The 19712-nt window shown below is 44.8% G+C and overlaps 1 protein-coding gene and 1 non-coding gene across 2 annotated transcripts in view; one reads left to right on the top strand and one right to left on the bottom strand.

The window, feature by feature from the left end:
• Positions 1-19712, bottom strand: part of CSMD1 (CUB and Sushi multiple domains 1) — a 669247-nt gene that overhangs the window by 513454 nt on the left and 136081 nt on the right. The gene's annotated exons all lie outside the window — the stretch shown is intronic.
• LOC122238208 lies at positions 8508-8613 on the top strand. Its single transcript, XR_006217169.1, has one exon. It is a non-coding gene; the product is annotated as a U6 spliceosomal RNA (small nuclear RNA).

Raw genomic sequence — 19712 nt, forward strand, 5'->3', positions numbered from 1 at the left:
GAAAAGATCCTTTGCGTGATCTCAGATGTTTAAGATTCATTAAGCATTTTGTCCCGTGGCCTCACGCAGGGTCTGCTCTGGAGCACCTCCCACGTGCACTTCGGAAGACAGGTGTAGTTTGCGCTTGTTGGGAGAAGTGTCAAACAGATATTTTTAAAAGAACTTTTGGAAAGATGGCAGAGCCACAGAGTTGTACTGTGAAGACGAGCGTCCCACAAAGATGGGGCTGCGCAGGGTGGGGAGCAGCGCAGCCAGAGTGAGTGAGCCTGGCTTGTCCAAAGGCAGACCTACATAATTAAATATTCCAGGGGGGGGAGTCTATTTTTTGGGGGGATTTGGTATTCGCCAAATGTCAGCAATATAGGAGGATGATAGATAAATGATAGACGATGCATACATAGATGACAGACTGATAATGGACAGATAGGTAATAGATAGATACACAGATGGAGACAGACAGAGATATTTATAAATCTCATTTAACCAGCCCTGGAAGTAAGGATTTTACAGATGATAAAATAGGCTCGTGGAGCCACTCCCTTACTTTTAACTACATGGCTGATAAAAGACCGATTTCATAGTGGATCTTAACCCCTTTCCATGGCACGGACTTTGCTTTCTTTTCTTTCTTTCTTTTTTTTTTTTACTTGTGATTTCTTGCAATTCACCTAACTTGAAGGAATGCCAAATAACTTCTCGGGTTCTTCTCATCTCCAATAGCCTGTATTTATCACGAATACTATTTCGCTGTTCATTGTATCCAGGCCTTAGCAGAGACACAGCACTACCAGTAGAGAACTCTCGCTCAGTGCTTCTCCCAAGTTCAGGTTTGAGTTCTCTGCAAATGTTTTTTTTTCTCTGTAGTTGTGGTCTTTGGTCAAGTTGTAGGCAGAATCCCATGATGGCCTCTAGGATGCAAGCTCCCTGTGACACCCCTGTGTCCTCTCCTCTTCTGAGTGTGGCGAGGGTCTGTGCGTGGGGGCAATCTCTCACTCGATCAGGTTCCTTCATAGGGGCTGGTGGCTCCCATGATTACCCTACAATAGATATATATGCCTTCACTTTAGCTGTCTGGAGAAGCATTCTCCCGCTGGTCTTGAAGAACTTGCTGCCATAGTATGAGGTAGCCACCTGGCTTGGCCTGAAGGTGTCCCCATACAGCTCAGAGTGACCTCCAGCCACAGCTAACAAGAAAATGACTGAGGATTTTGGTCCCACAGCTGCAAAGGGCTGAATTTTGCAAACAGCCAGGATGAGTCCCCAAGAGGCCACCCAGATCCAGATGAGAAACCAAGGCCAACACCTTCCTTTTAGATGTACGAGAACCCGAGCAGAGGACCCAGCCTCGCCATGCCAGACTTCCACACTTCGACCAGCACAGAGTGCGAGATGGTGACGGTGGTGTTTTAAGCTGCCAAGTGTGTGGTCATTTGTTACACAGCAGACAATGGACACTGGTCCGTGTCAAACGGGGCCTCTCCTCACGGTCCCTCTCCTCACGGTCCCTCTCCTCACGGTCCCTCTCCTCACAGTGTTTTATAAAGTCAATCCTTCAACAAGCACAGTCTAACTTCCCTGAAGATTTTAAGGACATTCGGGAAGACACCTGTACCCTTCCCACCATCTCCCCACCTGTCTATCTACAGGGCCAACAAAATCTTTATTCCTTGAGGGCAGACCGGTTTCTCTCCCTATGCTGAAATTTTGCTGACATTCTGCAAACAAGAGTTTCGGTGTCTAACACAAAGGGCTTGAAGAAGTACTATTCCAAACAAATACAGCGCTCATTCCAAGAAATATTCTGCAAGATTGATTTTTCCAGGGTAAAATTCATAAAAATAACAGTGATAAACATACCAGTGTGAGCACCTCGTAGGTACCGTATGCTGTGCTAGGTGATTTGCATGCTATTTGCAATTGTTACAACTGCACCTCAAGGTGGACTCACTATTGACATCCTTCTTGGAACTAAAGAGAGGTGGTGGGACCCTGATCAGAAGCAGAAAGCAGTTGCTGCTGGGATTGGAACCCAGACGCCCCTGGCTGTGAAGCCCAAGACAGTAATTATTCTGCACATCCCCTCGTGAGAACAGTCGTGCAGGTTTTGCTCCAAATCTAATATCCTTGGGTAGAAGGGAAGTTTGGTTTTGGCACTCCGTCTCTGTGACCAGTAACGACCCTGATCCCGCCAACAAGAATGAGAATTCGTGGTGGTCTGCTGTGTGCAACAGCCAGGGTGCCAAGTGCAGGCGCTTTAGATACGCCAGCACAGATCTGGGTCCCGACCCCTTCCTTACGGTGTGTTTGAGATCCTGACAGAGTTACCGAGTCTCTCGACATCCCACTTCTGCTCTGTGTAAAAGGGTACTGCTGGGGTTCATACCTGTTAGGGCTCCCGCGAGGACTCACAGAGGTTACACACATCCACACGGGACGTCCGACATGTGGGAAGCATTCGGTGCATGTCCCATACGACTGTGGCCGTTACTGCTGCGCCCAGCTCTGGCCTGGAGGGCCCGAGACCCCCAGCAGATGCACAGAGAGGATGGCAGCGTGTTTCCCACGTGGGGAAGCAGCACGACGAACTCCAAGCGAGGTGAGTTCACCAGCTTGTGCACTTATTCTCTACATTATATTTGTAAATCGAGTAAGGCACGGCTTCCGGCCTTACGCCGTGTAAACACATCAGGGGGTTTGGGATCCCATCACTCGGGAGTCTGCGAAGTGTGACCGAAAGGCTGGGCACGGGGACAGAACACAAGGCCACCTGTGTGCTGTGGGACGCTGAGCAGAAGTCTCCGTTTTGATGGACTGGGGCTACGTTACTTCCTCTACGGGAGAGCTATCCACATGAGGGATGGGTTTGGCTCGTAGTAGAGACTCAATAAATGGTGGTTATGATCTTCATGCGCCTAGTACGGATGAGAGCTGCAACGTGCAAGTGTGAACTGTCACTACCATCTAGTGGCAGTGGTCAGAAATGTAGTCACTGAGGAACGCGAGGAAAAAAAAAAAAGTTCACCCTCAGAGCGTGTTCTCTTCCCGACTCTCCTGCGAGACCAGCCCTGACACCCCAAGGTGCCCGCGTACCTCACAGATGAGCTGCCCTCTTCAGCAGCTGTTCTAGCTAAGTGCCATCCACGGGGGAGCTGGGAACAGGCATCCAAACACTGTCTCCTGTAGTTCGGATGAGAAATCCGAGAAAGTGAAATCTGACCTGGCAGGAGTCCGGATTTACTGAGAGCCCTCACCCGCAGCACTGGGGAACAGCGAATTGAATCCTTTCTTTCTTATACGGCTTACATCCCTGTGATGCCCGTGTGATATGTTACTGTTCAGGGGGCTTGTTTTAAACAAGCTAAGGTATCAGGCAACGAGACCACATACTACACCTGCTGCATTCCAGAAACTGGCCAGGCACAGTACGTCAGCTCACTGCAAGGTGGCAAAAGATATTTAAAATGAGTCCCTCAGGAATTTAAGACAACGGTTCATAAAGGTGTGGACAAACTCCTATATATCAATCTTTTTTTTCAAAGCACTAATATTTACGGGTTGATTTGGATGGCTGCGCTCTTAGGATGAAATCATGGGCGCTGCATTTCCTCTCATGACATTTTCGGAGCATCTTTTATTTCACGCAGATTCCAGGCTGATTTACAACACGCTATGTGTGCCCGAAGCAGGTATCACCTCACACATTATCAAGAGTCAAAACACTTTTAACTACTCGGTGGGAGCTGGAAATTCTAGGGCAAGAAATCAGGAACACTTAAACAACCGAAGACATCCCGTCCATTAGCACTTGGCACACACTCGGTTAGATATTATAGATTCAATAAACACTTTTTAATTAATTCAACATCCCTGTCTCCCATATTTCAACAGCGATGTTCCCTTTATTTTTCTTGAATATAGAATAATGAGCATTTGTTCCATTAAAGCTGTTTATTTAGGAAGGGTAATGATGTAGTCTGACATTTATCATATTCTCGTTACAGAAAAGTTCATGAGACTCTGTGATAAGCGATTTTTATGCTTAGGATGCAAAACCGGTGGCCATATGGCTCAGTGCTACCTGCGTGGTTAAAAGAGCAGAATGTTTCGGTTTCTGGAACAAGACTTGAAAATGAGGATTGCATGTGAAATCCCAGATTTACAACTGCCCTTGGAAAATCAGGAGATGGGCGGGGCAGAGCCGATGCGCCATTCGCACGTGGCAACCGCCAACTGGAACCGAACGTGACAGCTCAGCTGGGGGGCACAGGCACTCACTCTGCCTCTGTCTCCGTCACCCAGCAAAGGGACCCAGCTCCACTAGTGTGGGCAGCCCGGCCTCATCCCCTCTCACTACCCATCAAAGCCTGCAGTCCTGTACTGCTCTCCCATCACACCAGCCACTTCCTCAACGGCCCTGCAAGCCCTCCGTCCACGCCATCCACGGAGCCAGCACGCCACCCCACCTGCACGGGGACCTGCTTGTCGCCCCCGGAATGCCACGACGGCTTCCATTCCTGCCTCACCCACAAATGGTTCTACACACAGCAGTCACAAAAACCTTCTTCAGCTTCCAAACCAAAGTGCACACCTTCCAGAAGCTGCTCTCCTTGCAATGAGGATGAAGTCCAAACATATTCATAGAGCCTGAGAGGCAGTTACCCCTTCCGCCCTCAGTGAGCGGCTTCTCAGACAAATCCTACCCCCACCAGTCACCCCAAACCCATAGATAACCATGTTTCTCTCCCCACAACGTGCCCACCTCCTCAGGTTCAGGGCTTTGGCACTTGCTGAGGGCTCCGCCTGCAGGGATCCCCCCCAGGCCACCTGTGGTCCATCACTAGTCCTTCCTCCCCCCAGGCCACCTCTGGTCCATCACTAGTCCTTCCTCCCCCCAGGCCACCTCCGGTCCATCACTAGTCCTTCCTCCCCCCAGGCCACCTCCGGTCCATCACTAGTCCTTCCTCCCCCCAGGCCACCTCCGGTCCATCACTAGTCCTTCCTCCCCCCAGGCCACCTCCGGTCCATCACTAGTCCTTCCTCCCCCCAGGCCACCTCCGGTCCATCACTAGTCCTTCCTCCCCCCAGGCCACCTCTGGTCCATCACTAGTCCTTCCTCCCCCCAGGCCACCTCCGGTCCATCACTAGTCCTTCCTCCCCCCAGGCCACCTCCGGTCCATCACTAGTCCTTCCTCCCTCTCTCAGAAGACCACCAGGGCTACCACGGATGAAAGGGCATGGCTTCTTCCCTGCAGGCCTCGCTCCACCCGTCCCGGGTTTCATCATATGTTATTTGTGTTCAGGCTTATGTCTTCATCCACTGGATTAGAAGCTTTGGTGACAGCGGCTATCTGTGTGTGTGCGCAGATCTCTATTTCCAGGGCCTGAATTGGTGCAGAGCAGAGAGGAAGGTGACGCACGGACACCTGCAGAGACGCTCGCCTTGTGCCTGGCAGCGAAAGTGAGGCTCTCGGGTTATGCAACGCACCCAAGCAGCTCGCCCTCGCCCCAAACCTTCAAAACTGCTCCCGTCACTACCTCACTGTCGGGCGGTCCCGTCACATGCCTGTGGAACCAAGTGTGGGGCTGTGACATAAAATTAAAGATACAGAACACCCAAAGCTAAGAGTCTCTGGCCGCCTCTTTATTACAAAGGGAAAAGGAGAAAACACCTGTGGAAAACGACGGAAAACTCAAGTGTGCTGAGCCACCTTGAGATTCCGGTGGATAATGTTCCTGAACCAGAGTTAGAAAACGATCTCCTTTAAATCAGCCACAATCACATCAGGCACAGATGGGCACCTCGTTTCCAGACTGAGAAACAATCTTTGAAATCCTTCTTACGTACGCATCTGAAACAAACCACACAGGGCCGCACTGTGGTGAGCACGGTATGCTCTTCGAAGTGCACGTTTCTCTGGTGTGAGTTGTTCGTAAGCTTGTCTGCCACAGAGTTTTCACGCGTGGAAATTAAGCGGAGTGGTGTTACACACAATGACGGCTTAGTCTTGGATAAAAACGCCTTCTCCCCATGCCTCCGGCTTATTAAACTCTGAATTTTAACCAACGCCTCCTGATTTACCTTACGCACAAAGCAAACTTCTCATCTGGCAACACAGCAGAGGGAGTTAATTAAATTCAGTGCTAACAGTTTCTGTTACAAATACCCAGAGCTTTTGCACCACATCTGTGCGTCCACTGAATGTCCTTAAAAACAAAAGGCTTTATTTTTAGATACAGCCTAACACCATTTTTAAAGTTGAAATTTCTTCCTAATCGTCTACTTTGGCATTTGTGAACACATTGTATTTATCTTACTTTGCCCCACATCCTTTTAAGAAAATTAACCAGAGGGGCGCCGGCGGGGGTCAGTTAGCTTAAGCGTCTGATTCTCTGATTTCGGCTCAAGTCACAATCTCATGGTTCATGTGTTCAAGGCCCACAAAGGGCTCCTCGCTGACAGCACGGAGCTTGCATGGGATTCTCTGGCTCCCCCCTCTGTGCCCCTTCCCCTGCTCATGCTCTTGTGCTCTCTCTCTCTCAAAATAAATAAGTATTTTTAAAAATACAAAGAAAATCAACCAGTCTCTTGTTTCCTATGGAAATTCCTTTCGAGTTATGTTATGATGAAACACTTGAACCCTAAGGGTTCTGACCTTAACATCTATACTTAGCATTTATTAATCAACTAATATTTGTCACGTACTGTGCTAAGTTCTTCAGCATTATGTTTTCTTCTTTCTTCGGCTTTATTGAGATATAACTGGCCCACAAAACCCACACATACTTAATGCATGCAGTTTAATGAGCTTAGTCACATGCATACACTCATGCCACCATCACCACAAGGAAGGTAGTAAACATTTCCTTCACCTCCAGAAGGATCCTTGTGCCCCCTCTTTCTTGTAGGAAAAACAGTTAACATGAGATCTATCCTCTCAATAAATTTTTAATTGCCCAACGTCTTATTGTTAACTCTAGGAACGATGTTGTACAGCAGATCTCTGAAACACACTCGTCTTAGAGAGCTGTGATTTTACGCCCATTAAACAAGAACTGTCCACGCGGTCCTCCCCCAGCCTGTGATAATCACCACCCTAATGTCTACTTCTAAACCTTCAGCTATTTTAGATGCCTCATGGAAGCAGGGCCGTGCATCATTCACAGTAGCCAAGATATGGAAGCAACCCGAAGGTACACAGATGAATGAGAAAAGAAAAGAGTCTATCCATGCAATGAAATATTATTCAGCCTTAAAACAGAAGCAAATCCTGCCATTGGCGACAGCATGGATGGGCCTGGAAGACATTATGTAAAATACATCATTCGCTCGAGCCCCTTGGCATTATTTTCCCCCCACAGCTCCGAAGGTACGAATTCCATTATGTCATCATTCCACAATACTTTTGATCATTTGCCATTTTCCAAGTAAAGTTCTAGGATTGCCAATACAGTGGTGAATGAACAGACGTGGCCTCTGCCCTTACTTGCCCTCTAGGGCGGTGTCAGAGGCAACAGACGCATCATTGGCTATTTGCATGTCCCAAGGGGCCAGGGAGAAGCAGCGAGCAGGGAGACGGAGGTGGAAGGCAGGGAGGGGTTTGCTCCCAGGCCGCACAGAGATCTATAGCACGTGGCACATCAGTCTGCACATATCCGAGAGGCGATCGTGTCGGAAGGAGAAGACGGAAGCCCTGAGACACAGAGTGCTCGATGTGTTTGAGAAACCACGAGGACGCTGATGAGCTGGGGCAGTGTGGGGCTGGAGCAGGACACGGGACCGAGGGGCCATGGGGGGAGGCTTATGCGGAGCCTTGAAGAACATCATTAGGACTTCTGATTTTCTACAGAGACAGGCGACAGGTCGCCAGAGAGCTTTAAGCGTAGGAGTGATACACAGCAACTTTTAAAAGAATCACTTTGGTTACTATGTTGAGGGGCAAAAGCTGAACAGGGGCAAAAGCAGAAATAAGGGGATCAGTCAGGAGAGAGTTGCGAAAATCTAGGTGAGACGCAATGGCTGCCGAGACCTCTGTGTGATTAACGGAAGTGGGGGAGGGCTGGATACCGGCTCTGGGGCGTAGAGTATTTGTAGGTGTTTGCGGAGAGAGGCGGGGCATGAGAGACAGAGTTGGAAATCACTATGGAGTTTATTTTGTAACCTACGTGACTGACAGAGAGAAACGGCCAGTGTCCGAGAAGAGGATGGCAGGAACAGGTTTTGGAGAGAAAATCTAGGTCTGTTCTGGACGAGCTATGTTTGAAATGCCTATTGGACATGTAAATGCAGAAGCTGAGTAGACAACTGGATGCATGTAGAGCGGGAATCTGTCTAGAGAAATCTTTGGAAGAGGGCAACCTATAGACTACAGTATTTCAAGCTACAGGATGGAGCGAGTGTCAACAGGAAAAAGAGCCGAGCCCGCGATGTGCCATATTCAAGGGGGAGGGGCGCTGAGTGGCATCAGCAAAGGCACTGAGGGGGCACATACAGTTTCACATCAAGCTTTGTGTTTGGCTAGCAGCACACATACTAAAACTGGAACAATAAAGACAAGACTAGCATGGCTCTTGAGCAAGGATGACACACACATTGATGAAATGTTCCATATTTTCTGCATGAGCAAAACAAGAAGCTTGATGAGAAACCAAAAGAAAGTAGCAATCATCAAAACAAAACAAAACAAAACAAAACAAAACAAAACAGGGTCTCCTGGGTGGCTCAGTCAGTTAAGCGCCTCACTTCAGCTTGGATCATGATCTCAATGTTCTTGGATTCAAGCCCCACATCGGGCTCTGTGCTGACAGCTCAGAGCCTGGAGCCTGCTTCGGATTCTGTCTCCCTCTCTCTCTGCCCCTCCTCTGCTCACACCCTGTCTCTCTCTCCAAAATAAATAAACATTAAAAAAATTTTTAAAAACACACAAAAACTAGAGTTGAAATGAACAATAATTGAACTAAAGAATTCAAAAGTTTCAGAAGTAGAGTTGACAACATATGGAAGAAACTACTGGCAATTTGGAGGATAAGACATTGGAAATTACCCAATCAGAGGGAGAAAAGAGGGGCACCTGAGTGGCTCAGCTGGTTAGCATCTGACTCTTAATTACAGCTCAGGTCATGATCTCATGGTTTGTAAGTTCTAGCCCTGTGTCAGGCTCTGTGCTGACAGCACAGACCTTCTTGGGATTCTCTCGCTGCCCCTCCCCTGCTCTCTGTCTCTCAAAATAAATCAATTAACATTAAAAAAAAAAGAGGACACAAAAATTTAAAAAGAATGAGAAAGAGTGAGGAAAGCCTATGGGAATTATGGGACACAGTAAAAAGGAAGAATATTCACATGGAAATTCCAGGAGAAGAGAAAGAGAATGAGCCACCAAGTATATTTAGAACAATAATGGCCCAAAGCTTCCTGAACCAGAGGAGACAAATGAACATCCAGATCCCCTAGACTCAAAGGACCCCAAATAGGTTGATCCTGTGTTGGGCTGCCCTGAGACACATTTTTATTACATTGTCAAAAGTCAGCAAGAGAAAGGAGGGGAGTTACGTATAAGGAAACCCCCATGAGAACAAACTCAGCCCAAATTAACACAGAAAGGAAATGATAAAGATTAGCGCACAAATAAATGAAATAGAGAACAGGAAAAGATTAGAAAAGACTAACCAAACGAAGAGTTGGTTCTTTGAAGAGATAAACTAAATTGACACACCCTTAGCTAGACTGACCAAGGGAAAAAAAGGAAAAGAACTGAAATGAACAAAATTATAAATGATAGAGGAGAAATTACACCTGATACCACAATAGATAGAAAGGATCATAAAAGTCTAATATGGACAATTATACATTAGCAAACTGGGCAACCTAGAAGAAACAGAAAAATTCTTAGAATCCTACAGTTTATAAGACTGAATCAGGAAGAAATGGAAAATCTTAACAGACTGCTATTAATAAGGAGACTGAATCAGTAAGTCAAAACCTCCCAACAAAGAAAAGACCAGGACCATATGGCTTCACTAGCGAATTTTACCAAACATCTAAAGAAGAATTAACATTAATCTTTCTCAAAATCTTCCAAAAAAAAAAAAAACCACAAACAAACAAACAAGGAGAGAAGACTCTTAAACTCATTATTTGAGGCCAGCATTATCCTCATACCAAAACCAGAAAAGTACCCTACTAGAAAGGAAAACTAGAGGTCTTATACATTTGGATCAATTTGTTTTTCTCATTTGATAATTTTGTTTTCTGAAGATAATATATACATTGTCAGATTTTAGTGGTTTTCAATTCAATATGTGACTATAAACTGCCCCCTAGGAAGCTGGAATTAATTGTTTCCTCCACTGTGGCTGGGTCTCTGGACTCGTCCTCACAGGCATTGGACTTCACACATGACTTCCTGGTGCACGCCAGAACCATACAGTATTCCCTTCCGGGCTTCCTGTAACGTGCCCTTGCTTCTCTTGGAAAACATATCCCCTCGCTCAAATCAGAAAAGCCCCAAGAAGCTTCAGCTCCAGCAAGCACGTCAATACTTCCCCCAAACTCCCACATTTATGCCATTGATTTCTTGATGAGGAACCCAGTAGATTCAGAAACAAAAGACCAGTGGAATCCTGGAATCGGCGGCTAGAAAGTCCGATTGCAGGCAAGGGCACAGGAGCTCTGTTTCGTGCCTGCTGACATGGTAGCCCTGTGCCCAAGGACGATGGGCAGGGGAGGCCAGGAGAAACCTAGTGCGCGTCCTGCCGCACACTCTTCAGAGCGTCTGCTTCTCATCTTTCTACACACTCACTCACAGAACCGTCTAAACAAAGTCCTAACTCCCACTGCGGTATCCTAGTAGCATCACCCCCGGAATAGCTCTCAAATCCATACCTCCTTTGACTCTCACTTAACTCATCTGAACGACCAATATCTCCTGCTTGGAACCATTCAATGCCTGAGTTTCCTTAACTGGCATCAGAGGAGGCGGTTTTGCGTGAGACTGGTGTTTTCAACTTGACCCGCCGCACGGTGCCGATGCTCAGGATGATGGACACTGACTGAGGGATGCGCTGCTGATTCTGTAGTGGAAGGTTCCCCAAACTAGGGCAGAGAGTGTCCTCATGGGGTGAATGCACTGCTGATTCCCGACATGAGGCTGGGAGCCGGCCGATGAATGCAGAGCCACATTGATGGTGTTCCCTTTCCTCGGAATTATCTCCCCAAACTTCCCTTAGCGTGTTGCTGAATGTCTCATAAAGGAAAGAAGCTTCACTTTGCGATAAAATATTGAGACAAGAATTTCATTGTAAAGAGGGGTTTTTACACACCACTACCCAACTGGACTCATCACACACTGATGTTACTGTATATATTGTCAAGTGCGGACTGTGGGGATTGACAGGTGGATGAAGTTTCTATATTTTCACTATCCGCTCATTTAATTATGTGTGCCCCCCTGTTGTTTCATATTTTATTGCCACTTCTGTCATGTGCACGTATCTGATGGACCCAAGTGGCAATTTCTAAAGATGACGTATGAAGTAGAAGAGGAGTATTCTAGGTCTATTGACAATTCTGGTAAGGTTAATGATACAGCATTAGAATCTTTTGAATCGTTTCACTGAGCTAATGCCACATGAAACACAAAGGAACTCTGCCTTGACAACGAAAGCCGTCTGTCGTGGGTTTTACGTGGGGAATGTAAGTGGTCCCATTCACTGCGCATTGCTACTGGAAAACACCTTACAAACGCAGTACTGACTTCAGCAAAATTGAGGACGCTTCACTTCAAATCAAAGCCACTCAATGGGTAATTGCGCCGATTATTTTAAAGGCTACTGGAATCTCAAATAGAGTAAAGCTTTCGCTGAGGAACAAAAAGTCACACTGGTGGAGAGGCTCAGGAAGTAAGTCATTTAGCAGCAGAATTTATTGACCAGAAAAGGCAAAGTCAAACAGTTGGTGAAACCTTAGTAATGCGGCATGAAAAACTACAGTGACTATACAGTGAGAATTCTAAAATAGGATACAAGGAGCTGAAATACTTTCTACTCTGCACTGCTCCAAAAGTCAACACGTTGATAACATGTCCCTGATACCGAGAAAGATCCCTACGAAGCAGCTCCTCTATCAAGGCGATAGTCAAAAGATCCACTAACAAAACTCGTGGTGAAATTTAAGAATTTTTTTCTGCTTTAAATAAGCAAAGACCAAGATGCATTTAATGATTTGTTCTCTTGTCTGGAAACGAGATCTTGGAGAAACTCGTGTCAGCATCTGTACAGACCATTCCCATAGATTGTTGACCTCATGGAAAGTTCTGCCTCTACTGCTGAAAGAAACAAACAAAAACAAACAAAAAAAACCCTGATGTCTTCACCACACATTGTTTGCTTTGCAGTGGGGTACCTGCTGAAGAGCTTTTGAGCAATGCTGTAAGAAATACTTAGCCGGGTAAGATAAAGACAAGTTTCAGAATGTTTCAAGACTGGACACTGAGACAAAGAATGTTACTGACAATGAAAAAGTGGAAGATATGAGCATTAGCAGTCCTTTCTCATCAAGTGAACCTGCTGAAGTGGCTTCCTTAGCCCCGTGGAGAAAATTATTTGGCTTGATACAATCATACTACTGAATTTAAAAGGAAATCGGAACATTGGAGAAACCATGTTGCAAAAGAAAATCCTAAAACGTTTCCAGTGATGACTGGGTCTAGAACAGGGAAGGACATCAAATACCGGTAGCCTGTCGTTTTCAAACCTTCTGGAAAAACCACAGAATGGGACCAACTAGTATTTCCCCTCTCTTCACAGAAGTGGAGAGCTGGGTGAGGAACTCTCTCTCCAAATCTTCTGTTCAGCTGGAGAGCTGGACTTTGAGGGAAGAACAGGAATGTGAACTGTGATCTGGTGTCATCACCCCCGCCCAAGCCCCTGGAGTCTGAGGAAGAGGAACATTCTGCCATATCTAAGAAAACGGGAACCCCTTGGCTGCAAGGTGAATTTCTTACATGTATGAGCGAGCGTCTTGTTTTCAAGCATCAGGAATGAAGACAGAAAGTCACCATTCAGTAAAAAAAAAAAAAAAAAAAATGAAAGTCTTGTGTGCTTAGGTCAGATTTACACTGAGAAGCAAAAAATTGTGAAGCAAAAAAGCAATTTTCACATAAAAGAGATACACTTGGTTTTACGTTTGTAGTTATAAAAACCCCACTTCTTGTATGTGCACAGATTTATAAGAGGGCAAGAGATCAACACTTGTGTGCACTATTTTTCTATCATTGTGCCTGTATTTGTGCCTGGCCATATCATGCAACAAGAAAATACGTTCCAATCCTGTGTAAAACTGTAGGTTCTATTTCTATTCTTACTCATTTACTATTTACACAGTAACTTTACTACTTCACACTAATAAGCTTGACTTTGAGAAAAATGTAATTTAACTTACATATATTTGCTACCTGTAAGTCAAAGCCACTGAGCCTACCTTTATGAAAGAAATAAATTGTTTTGTCGTAAAACAATTATTTAACAGAAATGTATGATGTTTTTCTTGTACGTGTTTAACATTTATGATAGTAATAAAAGAAAAAAAAAAGTGGGGCTCCTGGGTGGCTCAGTTGGTTAATTGTCCAACCTCAGCTCAGGTCATGATTTCACAGCTTGTGGGTTCAAATCCTGCATTGGGCTGTGTGCTGACAGCTCAGAGCCTGGAGCGTGGTTCAGATTCTATGTCTCCCTCTCTCTCTTTGCGCCTCTCTCCCCACCGTCTCGTGCTCTGTCTCTGTCTCTCAAATATAAATACAAAATGTTAAAAAACTTTTTTTTTTAATTTTTTTAATGTTTTATTTATTTTTGAGACAGAGAGAGACAGAGCATGAGCAGGGGAGGAGCAGAGAGAGGGGGAGACACAGAATTGGAAGCAGGCTCCAGGCTCCGAGCTATCAGCACAGAGGCCGATGCGGGGCTCGAACTCACGAACTGCAAGATCATGACCTGAGCTGAAGTTGGATGCTTAACCGACTGAGCAACACAGGTGCCCCTTAAATGCTCCCCGTTCTTAGATTTTACTATAATTTCCCTTATTTTTGATTGGGAAGAGTTCTAGGTAAAAGGCCAGGTAAAGGAAGAAAAGGAAAAAGGAATAAAGGTATCCGGTGTAGAAACAAGGGGCCACAGTATGGCCATCCCTCCAGCTGCCCAATTCCTAAGCCTTGGAGCTGTGTATTAACCTTCTGGATCTTTTCTTCCCATACTCAATCATCAGCAAGTCTTCCGAAGCCTCTTCCTCAGGAATGTATCCAAAATCTGAGCGCCTGCCACTTCTGCCCTCACCCACTTGTTCCAACCCCACTGCCTTTCTGGTGCTTCTCATTTCGTCCAACTCACTCCTACCACAGGAAATTGGCACTGCCTACACTGACCTCCCCTCCCCCATCCTCACATCTTCCAGGGCTCAGCTCAGGCGACCGCCCTGCACACAGTCTCAGGCACACATCACACCCCCAGTCCATGACCTTGACCTCATCAGCCTCTATCCCTTTGTTAAATTTTATCCGTTCATTGACTGGTTTGTTTGCTTTTCGTGGCACCTATCGGCACCTGGTCTGGGCACCACTGTGTTCCTAGGCCCTAGACAGATGACACGCGGATACTCCATGGATGTTGTAACTACGTGATGAGCAGACACACAAAGAGGGCACACGCAGCTCGTGTGTACGTGGTGGAGACGTCTGCTTCCTTGGTTGGAACAGCGTCGCACCACTGGCCCTCTCAGCACATCCCCGCTCACAGCTCAACGTGAACACAATAACACCTGTTCTCAGGACGCGCCAGCCACCTGTCAGGACGAGCCTGTACCTACCATAAGCACCAGTCTCCCTCCGCCTCCAGAGCTGAGGCAGCACTGGATAGTGGTGAAAGAGGTACACTTTACCTCTTCATGACTCAGTTTTCTTACCTTTAAGGCAAAAACTCTAATAACAGAGCCTGTGACACGGAGTGTTTAAGGATTCAGCACAACAGTGGATGAAATGCCTTTCTGTTTCTAAAATCGGCTGATTTCTCCAGCAATATTAGCTGATATCTTCTGGCACTTTCTTTTCTGTATTGTAGTATCTCCCACCCACTCCCATCTTTAAGATATTTGGAAATTCCAACAGATGAATACACTTTTTATGCCAAAATACATTTTAAAATTCATGAGCCTGAAAATTCATTGGCTTTAAGCCTTTGGGTAGACACAGTGGGTAAGTGATCCAGGAGGCAGTGGATGAAACAAACTTATCTGTCTTCTGGGAACCTAGGAGAACAAAATAGATTTTACTGGATATGTGACTTCCATCACAACCAGGCTTGGTTAGCACCCTTTACTTCCCTACTCATAACTTCAGAATTGGTAAATTCCTTTCCAGATTTTTTTTTAACAGACAGGGAGAGAGTGCACAAGTGGGAGAGAGAGGCAGTGGGAGGGAGAGAGAGAATCTCAAGCAGGGAGAATCTGCACTCCGTGCAGAGCCCTACGTGGGGCCTGATCCCATGACCCGGGGATCGTGACCTGATTCAAAATCAAGAGTTAGATGCTCAACCTGACTTAGCCACCCAGGCATCCCATCTTTTCAGATTTTTTAAATAGAGGTATAAAAAGGTATTTTTTTTTTAAATAATGGTCTTTGCTATTCATAGCTGAGGTCTGATACTCAACCACAGTGTGCTTTGTTATTCTGTGCCATACAGACGTGACTGATGGCAAGAATTATTCACTGTAGGGCATTCCATCCCCTCTGGGCTCAAGCCTGGGGCCAGCCTGGATCTGATGCTCTCTGTGGTTGTAAGCATCATCTCCCACTGTGACACAGGCACCTCAGGACATCCCGCTTTCCAAATTCCAGACGTGGTTTTAGACACTGGAAAGTGAGGCCAGTCATTGTTGGACCCGAGGACAGATTTCCCCAATCCTGCAGGGGCATTGACACCCCAGGTCTAGAATGGGAAAGATGTTCCATGACAGAGCCTTGACTACAAGGAAGGGGATTTTGTGGACTCATGTTCTGAAGTACTGGACAGAATGGCGAGGCCATTACAGCAATCGTGCAAAAGCAGTTTTACAGTCACAGTGGAATCCTTCCCCCCTCTGAGACACAGAGGTGTGGTTCTGTGACAGAGAGCAGGGCTATCCACAGGGAAACAGCACTATGATTTGGAAGGAAGGACAGAGAATTACTGGAAAGTTGAAAAATGTCTTGATACAAAGCTTGAAAACTGATGGTTTATACCACCTATATGGTGTAAACGTTCTCCTTAAAAATCAGATCAGCACACAGACTTTGAGTTTTTATGTATTTTAAATACAGGAATCTTAAATCTCCATTACACTTTGAAATAAGTAGTATATGCCAAATTAAAGGGTTCTCAAAAATGTCTTTTTAGAAAGAGCATTTTTAGGCACTTGTAAAGGTCCTTCTGAACTGTGCTAACCTTCCTTTAGACATCAGAAAATTAAATCGTCCTAAGTAGACTGCAAACATCGTCAGAACTGGGTTAGCCTGAATCAGACAAACGGAAGCGGGGAGACATGTGGATCCTGATGCAGAAGACATTTTCTTAAGTTCAGAGGATTCAAATCTGACGTGCGTTGTACAGGCCTGTTCTGACGCAGGAATGTCTGCACTGACATGCTCCACTCACAGAGCCCACGTGTGCCCGCTGTAGGGTCAGGAGGTCCACGTAAACTGTGTTTTACTCTAGGTCAATTCAATGCGCATATAAAGTAACTCCACCTTGAACATCGGTATGGAAGAACAGAACTATTTTCATTAATTTTTAAATGTCAGTTTTCTTTGAAATTGATACAATTATGGAAAGTTACTTACTTTAAATGGAAATGAATGATGCTTATTTCTTGAAATTCATGGAGGTAGAAAATGTATTATGTGTTGAAGACAACCTAGAAGAGGGTTACTATTCCAGGAGTAGTTTACCCCATATTATAGACACGCCATTTTACTGTCCATCATGTGAGGAGATTTTAAAGTGTGACACTGGAGAACTGAATGTACTTAAGTAATAGATATACATGACTCCTAAAACCAATCAGCAAGCCAACCAACTGACCATCCAGCCAACCAACCAACCAATTAATTATGGAAAGGAAAAAAAAAAAAACCCACTCTGAATGCCTTTTGTCAGATAATGTAAGGTTGGGATAAATACAATAAAATTAATTTATGGATACATGAGAACATACTTAAATAGGGTCTGCACTAACATGACAGTATTTCAGATTTATAGAAGGACCACCATCACAAATTTGCTAAAGTATGAATACACTAGCCACTTTCTTTTCAGGGATTAAAAAAAATTAATGTTTATTTATTTTGTGAGAGAGAGATAGCAGGAGTAGGGGAGGGGCAGAGAGAAAGGGATAGAGAGAATTCCAAGCAGGCTCCACACTGTTGGCACAGAGCGGGATGTCGGGCTCAAATTCACAAAGTGAGATCACGACCTGAGCTGAAATCAGATCACGGCCCGAGATCAAGACCTGAGTTGAAGAGTCAGATGCCCAACTGAGCTGCCCAGATACCCTCAGGGACTTTTTTTATGTTTATTTATTTATTTTTGAGAGATAGAGACAGGCAGGAGGCAGAGAGAGGGAGAGAGAGAATCCCAAGAAGGCTCCACACTGTCAGCACAGAGCTTGATGCAGGGCTCGAACTCACGATCCCGGAGATCATGACCTGAGGTGATGTCAGACACTTAACCGACTGAGCTGCCCAGGCACCCCCTTTAAGGGATTTCTATAATAATTTGGAGGTCATTAATTGCCTCTTCGGATAAGCCAATTTATAAAACAAAGTATGTGACACAGGTGGCTGATCCACAATCTAATCTTATATCTGCTTAGTGCCTTAGCTTCTTTACTATTATGAGAATTTGTCAGAAGACTAGATGCCTCAAAACTGACAACACTCTAGAGGTAGGATATCCATGGCAACCGAGGCAAGAAGAACTTAATGGGGAAGGCGAGACTGTACAGGTTTCAAGTAGTCAACAATTACAGCGGGACTTTACTGGACCCATGACAGTAACAGTGATGGCCACTGCAGCACTGCTTATGAGAACAACATTTTGGAAACAACCAAAATATCTATTACCTTGGAATGGCTGAACAAGTTTTAGTATAGTCATACTTAACGGACACTGAAAATATTAAAGTGAGTGAGTAGACACATAAACAAATAGATCGAAAGAGATGTTCATGTTTTATTGAGTAAAAAATAAGCAAAGAATTGCTTATAACAATATTTGTCTTTACTTTATATATGTGTGTATACATTCCATCATATGTACGTATATATACACACACATAAATACATATACCGATACGTGCATATACAAATATCCATATTTATACAGTGACAGAAAAGCAGATTCCTATGTAGTGCACAGAGAGTAGAACTTAATTTGTTCATATATTAAATCATAGAATTTTGATGACATTTACTTTCTCTGTGTTTTATTTTCCAAAGAGAACTGAAACATACATTAATAATTTAGAATAACAGTATGTGTATGTATGTGCTCTTAAGGGTTATATTATAAATTCGTTACTACTGTATCTCATTCACATCTAGGTCAATGCTTTCCACAGAATAGACAAAATATAAAAAGAGGATAGACAAGAAGTATTCTTTATGAGAGTAGCAACTTGAGGCAGAAATGAGGATAATATTTTATTGTGTGAAAACAATGAAAGGAAAAGCTTGAAGAGAAGAAAGGGATGTGGGGTGGGGGAAACAGGGCAATATTATTCAAAGGGTACAAACTTTCATGATGCAAGATGACTAATTCTGGAGATGTAACGTATAGCGCTGTGACTAGTAACCATACTGTATTACACACTTGAAATTTGCCAAAAGAATGGATTTCAACTGTTCTCACAATTAAGGTAACTCAATTACCCTAATTTAAAAGGAAAGGTAACTATGTGAGGTGATGAATAGGTCACTTGGCTTGATTCTGGTAGTCACTTCACAATGTTTACATATATTGAAACATCATGTTTTATACCTTAAATCTATACCATTTTGTATTTGTCAAATATACCTCAATAAAACTTAGGGGAAATCTGCAGAAGCCCATACTATAACTTTGAATAAATATTAGACATATAATCTTAATCTGTTGACTTTATGATTACTGAATGTCATTGTTATGATAAATTCCTTCTTTCAGGACAATTCTGCCATGACAACCTCCGGCAATTGCATTCTAAAATAAAGCTGCTTAAGTTTTACATTTTGCAAAAGAAGGAGGAGAAGGAGGAAGAAGCGGAGAAGGAGGAGGAGGAGTCAGGAGGACATAGGTACATATTGAAAGTGGGAGGAAACACCGTGAAACCTTCTGACTAGTTTAATATGAAGTGTGAATCGGATACAGTCACGCCCACGGCACATTGGCAAGTGTGTGCTATAAACATAGTTGGGTCTGAGGAAGATGGCGACTGGAGGAAACCAGCCTCGGATCTGGAGGAGGGCCAGAGCTGGGGGGGGGCAGGGAGCTTGCTGCTACAGTAACCCAATATTGGGGTGAAGAGAGGTCCAAAAGAAGGGAAGGACTCAGAATCAAAAATAGGCAGGACTGGACAGACCCACAGTTGCCGCCATGATGAGATCCTGGAGCAAGACTCCCATAGTCACCTCAACATGGTGGCCAAAGGACTAACT

This window comes from Panthera tigris, chromosome B1 (genome assembly GCF_018350195.1).
Source record: "Panthera tigris isolate Pti1 chromosome B1, P.tigris_Pti1_mat1.1, whole genome shotgun sequence".
Classification (NCBI taxonomy): Eukaryota; Metazoa; Chordata; class Mammalia; order Carnivora; family Felidae; genus Panthera; species Panthera tigris.